This window comes from Pleurodeles waltl, chromosome 10 (assembly GCF_031143425.1).
Source record: "Pleurodeles waltl isolate 20211129_DDA chromosome 10, aPleWal1.hap1.20221129, whole genome shotgun sequence".
Classification (NCBI taxonomy): domain Eukaryota; kingdom Metazoa; phylum Chordata; class Amphibia; order Caudata; family Salamandridae; genus Pleurodeles; species Pleurodeles waltl.
Genome location: NC_090449.1, coordinates 816,881,625 through 816,895,434, shown reverse-complemented (window position 1 = coordinate 816,895,434; position 13,810 = coordinate 816,881,625).

The window sequence follows — 13,810 nt, the reverse complement described above, 5'->3', positions numbered from 1 at the left end:
CCCACAATAGATAACTGCAATACTTGGGCACAGTATTTGCAACGCTCTATACTACCGCATACGGTACATTGACACCTGCCAATCTTCGGGAAGTGTTAAAACAAATTCAAGATAAATACGAGGCTGCCCCGGTCCTGGAGTTAGGGATGCAATTAATGGGCAATTTTGCCACTGTATCTGTAACTGCAGGAGAAGCAGTCACACTAGCAGTGTGGATGCAGCTCTGGTATATTCCTGTACATGATCAAGAATGTGCGCTGCTAAAGTTTATCGCTGAGACCTACTCTAGTATTGGTCGAGATAGTCTGGGGGCCAGACCTACTAAACCACAATTACAGGCTAAATCTAATAAAGATTCTACCAAGCAAGCACCAGAAGGTTCTAAACAATGCTGGGATAAACAAAAGCAAACACCTAAAAAAGAAAGGGGAGAATCTCCGCATTAAGAGACCACTCAAAATAACTATAATTTTGGAAATAGAGGTAATATAAAAACACCTGACAGATATGAATATACTGATGCACACCAATCTTGTTCCTTTCAGGTCTCACTGGATAAACGCAGTGAGAGAGGAAGGTGGTCAGAGCAGCAAACTGAGTACTTGAAACCGAGAAAGGACTTGCAACACTCGTCTGAAGTTTCTGTTAAGAAAGAAGAGAAACTTTGCCACAAAAACCCCAATGCAAAAAGTGGCAGCGATTGCTATACGACATGCCACTCAGAAAGCGAGCTTTACTGAAGAACAGGAAGTGGGCACTGGCACTGCAAGACAGCTGGGCAGAAGTCATAATGGTTCACCAGAATCTTCAAGAGCATCTGGAGGTGAAAGCAACTGATGACTTCTTACAAGTGGAGACTGCGGACGTGCACATCTCCACACCCGACAGGGTGTATAAAGTAACTATACAGTTAGAAGGAGATATTGAGCACATAATAGACGCCATCTTTTGGGATCGCATTGTTACCATTTATGATATTTTGCTGGCCGAAAAGGATTGGCCACCAGACTTTGTCCATAATCACCCTTATGGGGAAGAGGTAATTTAAGCCTCTTTCTTGCCCCTTGTTCCAAGACAGCTCAGGGAGTCTTACACCATTGATTGGGCTAAGGCGCAGGCACCTGCGTTATCACAACCATGTAGGGTGGGATAAAGATTCACCCTATCATGTAATACCAATTAGATCCCAACCTGAAACCCAATATCTAATAAAGCATGAAGCTAAATCACCTGTGAGGGAAATCTTCGCACGGCAAGAGTACCAGGGCATAATCGAACCCTGTGTCTCACCAATAAACAATCCTTGTTCCCCGTAGCTAAACCGGACCATTCATAAAGAATATTCCTAGACTACAGACACTTAAACAGTCATACACACACATTTGCCATACAAAATGCACATAGTAGAGCACTTATAAAAAATTTAGTGTGTAAAAAATACAAAACAGCCTTGGATATTTCCAACGTTTGTTTCTGCCAAAACATAGTGCCTGAAAGTAGGGACTTGACAAGTTTCTGCGCTTTAGGCTCTTAATAAAGGTTTTGCCGTCCCCCACAAGGGTACAAGTACAGTCCAGGATTGTTTTCAGTTCATGTTACTTCCATTTTACACGACATTGACCTTGAGGTGCTGTCCTATGTAGATGACATCTACCTTATGGATGATGACCTCATACAACATGTAAGACGGGTTGCATGCATTGTTGTGGGATTTGCTGAATTAGGCTACAAATTCAATAAAAAAAAAAATTATAGCCTTCCTTAGTGTCCTGTTCTTGGGATACGAATTGTCTGATGAAGGCAAGAGCCTAGCGCCCCAATTTTTAGAAAGATTTGCACAACTACAACGTCCAAACATTATCGAAAAGCTCCAGTCATTTTTAGCCTTTTTAAACGTTGGCAGAATACATATTCCAGATTATGTACAACACATAAACCATTATATGACTTAACACGTCCTGCCTTTGCAAGTAAATATTAGACAGTCGAACACACACGCATTCTTAGAGCATTGCCACAAGACATTCTTGCAGTTCAATATTTACGCACACAGAACAACAAAACACACTTGGTCATCAGAGTAATTGCTGGTGCCATTGGTTTCACCTATGTAACGTTCAATGAGGGTGAAACCGTCCTGATTGCATACAAATCGAATTTACATTCTTCAGCAGAACAATGCTTTGCTCCCACAGTGAAAATTCTCACTGTTGTTCAGATGGATGTCATTAAAGAGAAACCGCTGGGCCCGGGAAATGCATCATTGTCATATCTCCAATCCCGGCACTTCAGGCTGTCACCAAAGCCAGCATTCCTAACGCTAAAGCACTACATCAATGTTGGATTCAATGGTCAACGTGTCTGATGCCCACTGATGCTGGCTATATTTTTGACCCAAAATTACAAACACAATAATTTTTGTAGTATGAACTTGAATTTGCTGTTACAGCACATCCATTGCCTATTGAACAATATCAAATAACAATGTACACTGATGGCTCAGCCCAACCCACTGTAGGCACAAAATATCAATACTCCGCCGCTTGCCTGGTCGTGTGGCTACATGAAGGATGGTGAATTCCATTCACAACACACTCACAGGCAGATCTTAGGGGACTGCACTGCACAATTAGTAGAGCTCAAGGCTCTGGCGATGGCACAGGAACACACAGATCCAGAACAGTTAACATTAGTCGCCTGTGATTTGTATTATTGTGTCCAATCCTTCTATGAATATCCGCATTATTGGCGCCAGAATGGGTTCCTGGATTAAAAAGTTAACACCATCAAACACAGACTTCTGTGGGGGAAAGTAGCAGATCTGAAGGAAACGCTACCCAATGTCCATGTTGTACATACACTGGGACATCACCGGGTTGGGATGAAGCAGCCAAGTCTCAGCAGTAGCTACAGCTTCTGTTGCTGCAGTAAGTTATTCTACAATGAAATTGGATGATGAAACAATGGCTGCTGTGAAAGCTTCAGCTGATGGCAAGCCCATGCCAAAGACATATCCTGCCACATATTCCTACCACATATGCCTGTGCCCTAGTAACGATACCAGGGGTGGGTGATCGTGATCCCCAGCCAAGATCAAAGACCAGAGTTGATCATGAGGGAGTTGGTTCTGCCCATGCTGGTGCGGCGACTACAATATCATTGTTACAAGCACGCTAATGGTGCTCAGGTGTATACAAACAGACCAAGCAGTATATCCTCTGCTATGACATCTGCCAGCAAATAAAAGGGTCCACCGTCAAACGCCCACCGCAGACACCCCGCTTAATTTACAATAAACGTTTACAATGTGTGTACTTGGACCATTGTGGTCCCCTGACATCAGATAGTGCATACAAATACATTTTAGTCGCTGTTGACTCATGCTCCAGTTTTCTATGGGTTTGGCTACAAAGCTCGGCTGATGCTCTAACTATTATTAAAGATTTGCAAGTCTTTATTGGCACGTATGCAGTTGCGACGTTCCACTCGGACCAGGGCCCTGCCTTCGCCTCAAGGGCTTTCAGCGTCACCAATTGCTTTGTTAGGTGTCCAACTGTATGATTTGTCTCCATTTCATCAGGAGGGAAATGGTGTGGTGTAGCGAAGGACTCAGGATTTAAAGCAATCCTTAACAGCGAGAGTATTAGGCATGCATCATAGTTGGCTTTATCACCTGTATAGAGTCCAGAGAGCACTTAATAATCTGCTGAGAAGGACCCTGTGGGACGCCTGTTCGGCAAACAAATGAATGTTCTAGATCTTGATGGTCCTTGCGCAGAGGTGGCAGATAATCCTTTTGACATGAACGTGTCACTGTCTTGCAGGGCTTACAACAGCACTGTGATGACACACATCTGCCAGTGCAACCTCCTTGGGAATAAAGGATGCACCAATATCACCTACCGGCTGGATTCCTAAAGTTGGGAATCTAGTGTGTGAAAAGATTGCTGTGAAAAAGGAGTTTGGTCCTTCCTATCGTGCACCGGTTCCAGCCCTGGGAATACACAGTACCAGAACTGTCATTCTACCACTGCTGCCTGGTTCCTAAGAGAATTGCTTTGTCTCCATCGACAATGTCCTGCACAGTAGACCTAGAGGACTCCTGGGTAGTACCTGAATCCCTCTCACTATAGACCAGGATGTTCCTATACAGGTTTTAAGCAGCAACGCTGACACCTCTCCGAGCTTGGGGAGGGTGGAAAATGATCTTTCATTAATACTATTAACTTCTTCTGCAACAAGTAATGTCAACAGCGTTGAGCGATTCTACTCAAATTCAACACAAACGAAATGTATAGTCTACTGTGAACCACTGAGGGAGACTTCTGACAGCTCTCCCCTTCCAAATATGGCTCCAGTTTCTGCACTAAGTGCTTCTAGATATTTTGCTGACATCAATGACACTTTCCCCGACTCATCTGCCTCTACTGCAACAAAACTGTCAAGAGCACGTAAGCTGATGATTTGGCTCAAAATTTACTATTTTATTGTTCCATGGAACTATCCGTGGGTCCTATTAACTGTACCTGCCTTCCTTCTTTGGATTGGGTTTGTCATTGTCTTCTTTTTACTAATACATGGTCATTACCTTCCTGAAAGCTCTACAGTTGAACTGGTGGATGAGGTCTTAAAACCAAATTTTTCCTCCCATAAGGTCTGCAGAGACTTGCCCCTAGTGAACATTTCAGCTATACCAATTCCTGATGGATTTGTTTAGGACAAAGTATAATTTGCTATATATGGCCCGAAAGAGGTCATCCATAATCGATGTGTTTAAACTTTCCATGAATTATGTAATAACACCCAGAGTTGTTTCTGATGATTGGGATGTAAAAACTGTTGATTCTATGATGTCTAATTTGCAATATTTCACTGTATTTGAAAGGGAGGATGTTTATCAATCAAGAGAAAATTATGAAGATATGTTCTGTTATAAGTTTTATGGAGATCATTTCATTCACAGAACAAGTACCCCAAAGACTATTTTAGTTATACACAATGGGAACACTGACCTTCTCCGCCAGTGGGGAGTTCCAAAATGTATTCTGAAAAGTTTGCATATGTTTCTGGGCACAATGTGAAAAATGCTGAGGCGTATTATTTTAAATTGCAAGGGATGGAAAGTCAACACATTTTATAAACTGATACAAAATTGATTTATTCTGATTCCTTTGTCTCCCGGTTGGCTATCGAAGGCTATGAATATTGGCTGAAGTCGATTGACTTAAAAAGTGGGTAGGGAACTAAGAATTGGCAAATAAGTTGAAAGGAAGCTTTATTCAGAGCATGCCTGATACCTGTTCAAATTATATTTTTAACTGAAACTGTGCAACAGACAAATTGTTTAGGGTTGGCAAAAATGAAGGATTTGCCCCTGCTAAATTGCAAAAAATACACTAATGCAACTGAAGACCAGCTCGCTGAGTGGTTCCAAAAAGGAACATTTAACACATTTCTTTCATATCCTGGTGGGGGGTTATTGTGGCCAGTAGACACCAAAGGTTGTCATGCATGTTTTGTAAACTCCACGGGGTTTTAGAACAAATAGGCCAGATCCTCGCTATGTGTCATCAGAACATTCGGGTACACTGTAGGTAAACTATGCCAGCAATGGTTGAAGAGTTCCTCACTAGATGCTGTAAAAGAACACCTCAGTCTCCTGTCTAATGATACAGATTTGCAGGATTTCCTGTAAGGCCCCAGAAGACAATGCATAAAGCGCTTCTTATATGTAGTATATAATCAAATTGAAAACTTTCCAAACAAGAAGCTACTGCCCGGTTAAGGAAAATAGATCAGGAAAATTTACAGAAAGCATTAGCTATTGCAGATAATGGGATCAATACCTTGTCTGACTGTATATACACTTTAAACAACATTGTTTATTCCACAAGAGACAAAGTGAAAAGTGACGTCATCTTTACAACATGGACAGAGCCAATTAAGGTCCATTATGCAGTTAGGTTGGGCGCTACAAACATTGAAAGCAGGTCGCGTTCCCTGGCCACACCTTAGCAAAAGGGACATATTTTCAACATTTTATTTAAAATGACAACAACTAATAATGGCCAAGAAGGAAGCAACTTATGCCATGCTAAACTTTGAGAAATGAGAAAAGTTGTCTTTTACTGTAGCTGAAATACCATCTACTGAATGGGTAATACATGGGGTTAGTTATCTGCCTATTTCCACACTTCAATTTACATCCTGCTTGAAACGCATTCCAGTAGGCAAATATGAAAGGCTAGGAGATACTTACATACATGAGGTGTGGGAGTTTCCCTTTTCGTACAAATGTTTCAATGGGATGAAAGAGGTTTTACTTAGTGACAGTGAATTCAAGACTTCTGTGAGCCATTCAATGGTTTGTAAGAAGCTGTCCTTGCGGGGGACATGTAACGCCTCAGCAGCAAACTTAGTTTGCTATCCAAAGAGAGTTGCAGTCCCCTCAATTAGACTTGCGATCCAGGTGCTTTTGAATAGAAGAAATGTGCTCCTTAACAGTGAGAGCTGTTTGGAATGTGAGCCGGAATAGCTTAAGTCGTTTTGGTCTCCCAAATTGTCACCTGTTGCGTGAATGTACTTTTTCCCCCTTCACAACAGAGGCAAGTCGCAGATTTTTGGCCTCATATTGCTACTTTAAATGTGAATTTTGACAAGTTGAGCAGACTCAAGACTTTATTGTTTTAAAAACATAGAGCTTACGTCTGCGTGAAAGACCTATGCGCTTCAAGTTGCGAGGTCATCTGCAGAACTTCAGTCTCTTTAAATACAAACTTTCTGAGACACTTTGGTGCACTTGTGAGACAAATATTTTTAAACATCCAGTACTACTGGGGTTTCTTTAAGGCTGTTGGTTCTGGTTTCGTTCACACCTTTTCCTGTATATTTGACTTAATACCTTCAGCCATACACTCAATTTTTTCGAGTATTTTCGGGGGAATTCCGCTATAATAGGTGGAATCCTGCTCTTGCTATTTTTTCTTCGCAATGGCTGTCCCTTCAAAACAAGGAGGACTGAAAGTGCTTCCACCAGTACAACTGTGTTGTGAACCCATGATGCAGCATTTCAGAGTACCACTCCTGGAAGAACTGGAGAGTGACTGGTCTCTGTCATGCAGACGGGTTTTGGATTGGATGCAGCCCGTATTTTGAAGCTTTTGGTGCCTTTTCGAATGTCCCCTTAAAGTTTGTCTTTTTACGCGGTGCTTACTTTTATTGGATGCTGATCTGTTGATGTTCTCGCTAAGGGCTCATTACCAGACATGGGCATTAAGGGTGCGTTTGCTACGGGAAGCGGTCTATGAGTTGCCCTTTGTGGATCATGGAGCTGTTAACTCAACATTGGGCATAACATAGAATGCTGCTGCCTCAGCAGGAACTCAGGCTGTGGAACATGAGTGCTCCTTGGTTTCCTTGGCAACAATTTGGCTTCTTTACCACCTGCCAAAGTGGACCCTTTCCTGCCTTCAATGGTCCTGGATATAATTGGCACTTTAAAAAATAACAGTGACTTTTAAATTCAGTTTTATTGGTGCCAATGCTGATGTTTTAAACTGTCCCTTTTTTATATTCCACATGCTGAAGTGCCTTTTAACTTGTCATTTTTGACATTCATGTATATATGCTTTTATGAATAGGTTTTAGTTGCTTTTATGTTTTCATTGTAGGCCTTCAACCACCTTTGAACCGGCAAGAGGAGGGTGTTGTATAGCTATTTTAGTCATGATTTTAGACACATTATTTTAGCAACTAGGCCAGCCATTGTGCACTTTAGCCCAGTTACATTTTATTCAGCTCCGTTTTATTTTTCTAGCATAGGTCACATTTGCAGTGCTGTTTTGTTTTCTTTATCTAGTTGTTCTTTCACCTAGGAAAGGATTGCATTACTAGCAGGACATTCTTTTTACTTTGTGTTTTCCTCAAAGCTGCAGCCAGATAGAGTTGCCAGGAAAGTGGTACGCTGTATCTCCAACATTCACAGAAACATACACATCCTTATGTAGGGACATTTTCTAAGAACATCAGCTGTTTTATTATAAAAACACTTCTGTGTCCTAGTTATTGCAATAAATGCCATCTTTTCTGAGACACAGTTAATTCAATAAACCTTATTGAAAACCATTCTCTGCCTTTGTCTTTGCATATGTGAGTCTAATGTTACTGTGAGAAAAGGATGAGACCTGATCGACCACGACTCCCCTGAGTAGTCATTTCTGTCATGCGCCCTGTTGCCACAATCATCCCTGTTCTTGGGCAGAGATGAGATGCTACTATTTATCCGGAAAACACAGATTAGGCCGATGGTTGTCACATGGTGTTGGGATTGGACTCAGTTCCCCAAAATTCATGTGATTCTGCCACCTGAATCATGTTGCCTTATTTGGATAATGAGAGTCTATGCAACAATGCTACACCTCCCCCGGAGCCTGCAGCTGATAACACTAAGGCGGTCATTCTGACCCTGGCAGTTGAAAACCGCCAGGGCAGAGTGCTGCGGAAGCACCGCCAACAGGCTGGCGGTGCTTCATGGGCAATTCTGACCGCGGCGGTAAAGCCGCGGTCAGAAAAGGGCAACTGGCGGTTTCCCGCCGGTTTACCCCTGCCCCAAAGAATCCTCCATGGCGGCGCTGCTCGCAGCACCGCCATGGGGATTCCGACCCCCTTCCCGCCATCCTGGTCCTGGCGGTAAAAACCGCCAGGAACAGGATGGCGGGAACGGGTGTCGTGGGGCCCCTGGGGGCCCCTGCACTGCCCATGCCACAGGCATGGGCAGTGCAGGGGCCCCCTAACAGGGCCCCATAATGATTTCCAGTGTCTGCCTAGCAGACACTGGAAATCGCGACGGGTGCCACGGCACCCGTCGCACACCAGCAACTCCGCCGGCTCCATTCGGAGCCGGCTTCACCGTTGCTGGGGCTTTCCCGCTGGGTGGGCGGGCAGCCTTTTGGCGGTCGCCCGCCCGCCCAGCGGGAAAGTCAGAATGACCGCCGTGGTCATTTGACCGCGGTGCGGTCTTCTGGCGGTCTCCGCCCGGCGGGCGGTGCCCGCCGCCCGCCGGGGTCAGAATGACCCCCTAAGTCCTTGGAGCATGTGTTCTCCCTTTGTGGGGTACACTGTCTTCATTCCTCCACTGATAAAGCCAGCCTTGGCTGACAACAAGGTTTGCAGTGCACCCCTTCTCCCTAAGAATCTCTAGACTGCAAGTTGCTCTGCCTTCCATGCTCTCTTTGTACGGTGCATAGAAGTAAATGTTAAGGTGTTAGGTTCTAGATGACATTTTAAATTACATTTTACCAATGCTAAAAGTGTTCATTTTACTCTCAATATTTATAATGTGCCTTCTTGCTGTTGTTATAATATTCTGTGTAATTGTTTTAGAAGTACTAAGAATCAGATTGTTCCTTTAGTGATAAATATGTTTATCTTAAAAGTGTTAATTCTTCTTAGTACACTGTGGCCCATATTTATACTTTTTTAGCACTGCATTTGCTTCATTTTGTTTATGCAAAAGCGGCACAAAGTTTCAAAATACAATTGTATTTTGTACGTTTGCGCCAAGAAATGATGCAAATGCAGTGCTAAAAAAGTATAAATATGGGTCTCTGTGTGATATAATTAATAATGAAAAATGGTTTGGTTTTCTCATTCATTGCTGGTGCATTCAACTGAGTTCAGCCATGTCACTCATGGGTGGGAAAGCACACCTTGTAGAGTTACACCAAAGTTGTAACTTACGCAACAATTTAAAGCTTTTAAAAGGGAAAGATCAGTAGTATACCATGCCATAAAAACTGAGAGTATAGGAAAGAGTTTACTGCTGGAGAAAAAGACGGTGGTTCTTCAGGGGCAATTAAGAAGCTACTTAGTGGATGAACGTGGAAAGTCAGCCTTGGTGGGAAGGTTACAAGATGCATAGAGAGAACTGCTTAGTAGCTAAGAATAAAGAATTAGAAGAAGATGGGAGGCCAGTAGACTTGTGCATTCTGAATATTTTGAAAATTGTAGTAAGCTTTTGCATGGAAAACCAACGCTGACCAGATTAGAGGTGTTGTAATGGAAATAAATAGAAAAGGCTCTGATGGGTTACTTAACAAAAGTAACAATATAGAATAAACCTTTTTAAAATTTACCAAAGAACTTTACACAGAAGGGTTAGAACGGAATGAAGAGGAAACAGAAAGTTGATTAACAAATGTATCTCATCCAAAGTTAGGAATGGCACAGAAAACATATTTAAATCATGAAATCCAGCGGGCGGTGGTCAGAGAGGCAATAAAGAGGGGCAAATCCAGCAGACCCTGATGGTATTGCTAATGAGCTATATCTATCGTTACGGGACAAGATCATCGCTATTTTGGCTAAATTATTTAGTTCCATACATACCAGAGACAGCCAATTACCACTGACTTGGAAAGAGGCTCCCATTAATGTGATTATAGAACTAGATAGGGACCCGTGGGGTGTTAGTCATATAGGTCGATCTCATTGTTGAATGGTGATTGTAAAGTGTTTACAAGTTTCTCAGCAAAATAGATGAAGTAAGGTTGCAGGGATTCTGATTCATGAGGACTAGGAAGGCTTTCTACCAGAGAGATACTTACTTGAATTGGCATGTGGGTTAATAGGCACAATAATCCTGGTGACGTTGCATAAATTATTCAACAAATGCTTTTGACATTCAGTTGGAAGTATTTAGGGGCAATTCTCAGGAGGAACAACCTAGAGCATGTAGAACAATCCAACAAAGTTATAGTGAACCCAAAGCCAAAATGTTACCTAAAAGCAGATTTGGCGCCCAGTTCAGCATAGCCAGAGATACAAGGCAGGGATTTTCTTTATTCCCCCCTTTTGTTCAACAAATACTTTGAGCTGTAGGCAAGGAAACTGAGATATGGCATTGGTATCACACCTTTTTAACGTGGGGGGAGAGGAAGGTAACTCTGTACACACATGACCTAATGATATACACATCTAATGTAAGAAATTCCCTTCTCAGAATACAAAAAACAATTCAGAAGTTTGGAAAGTTATCGGGCTACTCTAAATATTGCAAAGACAGACATTATGGTGTAGAATGTAACCACAGAAAATAATCAAGCCAAAATCGAGATGAGATACTTAAGAATAAAAGAAGTACATGGTTTAAATGGAGTAGCAGAAATAAACTTTAACACAGAGATGGTAGAAATGGAGAAGGTGTTGAAAAGATGGGCAAATATTCCACTAACGCTATATGTCAGGTTTAATTTGATTATAATGACAACTTTGCCAAAATTCACTTTTTTATTCAAACTATCTCTCTGGTTTTAAAAACAAGTTAATAAAAAAAATGACAAAGAAGAGTAAGCATTTTTGTATGGGCATCCAAATGGGCAAGAATTTCTTTGACTGAGAACAACAACTATAGGAAACTCCAGCAAGGCACTAAGAAATAGTAGTTTGGTGTTTGATGGTAATTGATGCAGCAGAGTGAAAATTCCAGTTGGCCAGAGAACTAAGGAAAAATGAATCACCAGTGCTGGAATAAGATAGTAAAGGGCAAGTGTCAATGGGTTTTATTTACACTACAGATAAATCTGCTCCCCTCAGAAAGAACTATCTGCTTACTTTACATTGAGTCTATTGGGCTCCATTGAAGCGTTTGAGAATGGGAAACAGTACATAAATGTTATACATGTTGAATGGAAATAAGCAAAAGTCCTCTGCGATATAACTCTTCTAGTAAAGGGTAGGGAAGGCAATAGCAGAGATTTTGCACCAAGAATAGAAGTTAAGCCTCTAACTAATCATCTATGATGTGCCCCTAGAAAGCAATGTACTTATTTTGCTATCTAAAAATCGTAATAAAGTGCTGTATTCTGGTGTTGTTTGCACGAAGGGAGATATGTAGAACTTGGATCACGTCAACACCTCCAAAATATGTAGAATGGTTGAATTCCTCAAACTATGTTCTAGGTTTAGAGCTGAAGTGCTCAAGGGGAAGGAAGGCTGAGACTTGGCAGTTTGTTGAGCATTGGTTGACTGAGAGGAAGGCCAGAAACTAATGATTGTTGTCCAATGATTACACCTGATTATATCTTGGTATACTTGGGTGGCCTGCCCAAGAAAAATACTTTGAAGGAACATTTTATAACTCGGATGAAGGAAGGTTACAGATCTCCCATGAGTGACTTGAAGGTGATATAACGGCAAAAAAACGAAACTGCATACAATATGAGAAATCAGATTTACTATTCTAACTCCAGTCCAAGAAATACGTAAAGTGCATCGACTGATAGGAGGGTCCAATTTACTTTTCTAAATCTATTTCAACATACATTGAGGAAAGTGCATATAGCTGAAGTGGTGGGATTGTATTCACTACCCCCAAATATTATTATTTCCCATTAAAGGTTATGTAATAAATTTAACCTAAAAAAATTGAAAACCCTTAAAATCATTAAAATAGCTTAGAATGAGGAAAAGCCATTATACTGTAAAAATTACCAAAATTGAAAAAGATAAAACAATTTAATATATGTTTTTAAGAAATTGTTCAACCTAACACATAAAACAATCAAAAATATATATAAACGATTATCTAGGCTGTTCACATATTGGCAAAACATGCTTTGGGCCTGCTACGTTGAGAGCTTTTAACCAATTCCCATTGTAACTCAAAATATTTTCTTTTTTCTGCTCAAAATGATTTAATGGAGGTTATTTTATGCTCCTTTAATTTGAGTGGACCCTCTGAACTGTCTATTTGTTTTAATAATTATGTTTACAAAGCCCTTGGTGAATACCTTTGGGCCTTTTAGGCAGAGTGAACCACTTCTTTGAACACCAGGACCTTTTCTTTAGTGGCGGATTTTGTGTTCTAATACTACTCAAAGTAAGTGATTTTATAAAGTGTGACCATATCAACAAGGGATAGCAAGATTCAGATGGATGGTTGATCCTTTCCTTGAGCTCTGTGTTTCCTTAAGAGACTTGCCAATCATTTTATTTACACACCATGCAGGACTCCACTTTATCAACTTTAGTCAGCTTATCCCTTCCATATGTCCAAGTAGGGTCATGTTCTCTGCCTGAGCACGCAGGAAGTCAAAAGTTGATTTTAGCGGGACATAACCGCTTTCCCTTCTCTGCAGCACAGTGAAAGGTGTACAAACTGAAAATTACTTTAGCCATACAAAAGTGTAGTCAAGAATTGACTTTCTTTCTTCTAACAGGTGTGTATGGTCTCATGAGGAATTGGACTTTGGGCTACCATTTAATAGAAGAAGATTAAAGGACTTGAACAGATTAATAATGCTATTTCTCTCAGGGTAGTGCCTTTCTCTGATTAAGGGGCTCATTATGGGTTTGACGGTCTCAGGACTGCCATGTTGGCGTTCGTACAGCCAACAGGCTGGTGAAGAAGGCTGCCAAATTATGACATTGGGGGCATTCAATACAGAATGCAGCCAAAGCACTGGCACTGCGGTCTGGCCGCCACGGACGACGGTAGCCACCTGCATGCTGGCGTGTACCATATTTCCGCTGGACAGATTACAAGGTTACACACCACCAAGGTCTCCGCTGCGGTTGCACCACCATGAAAAACAGAGGCGGAAACCAACTGCATAAAAGTAGACACTTGCCTTCATGAAGTTATACTCGTCCGGAGCCACCATGGAACCTGAACTACACGTCTCCCCCCTGCTTCTGCTCGCCCAATGACTCTGGAACCTGCAACAACGACAACAACAGCACCAGTAAGTACACACACTTACCTGGTACTGTTGTAGATTATCAATTTTGGACACTCACACAACATAAATTC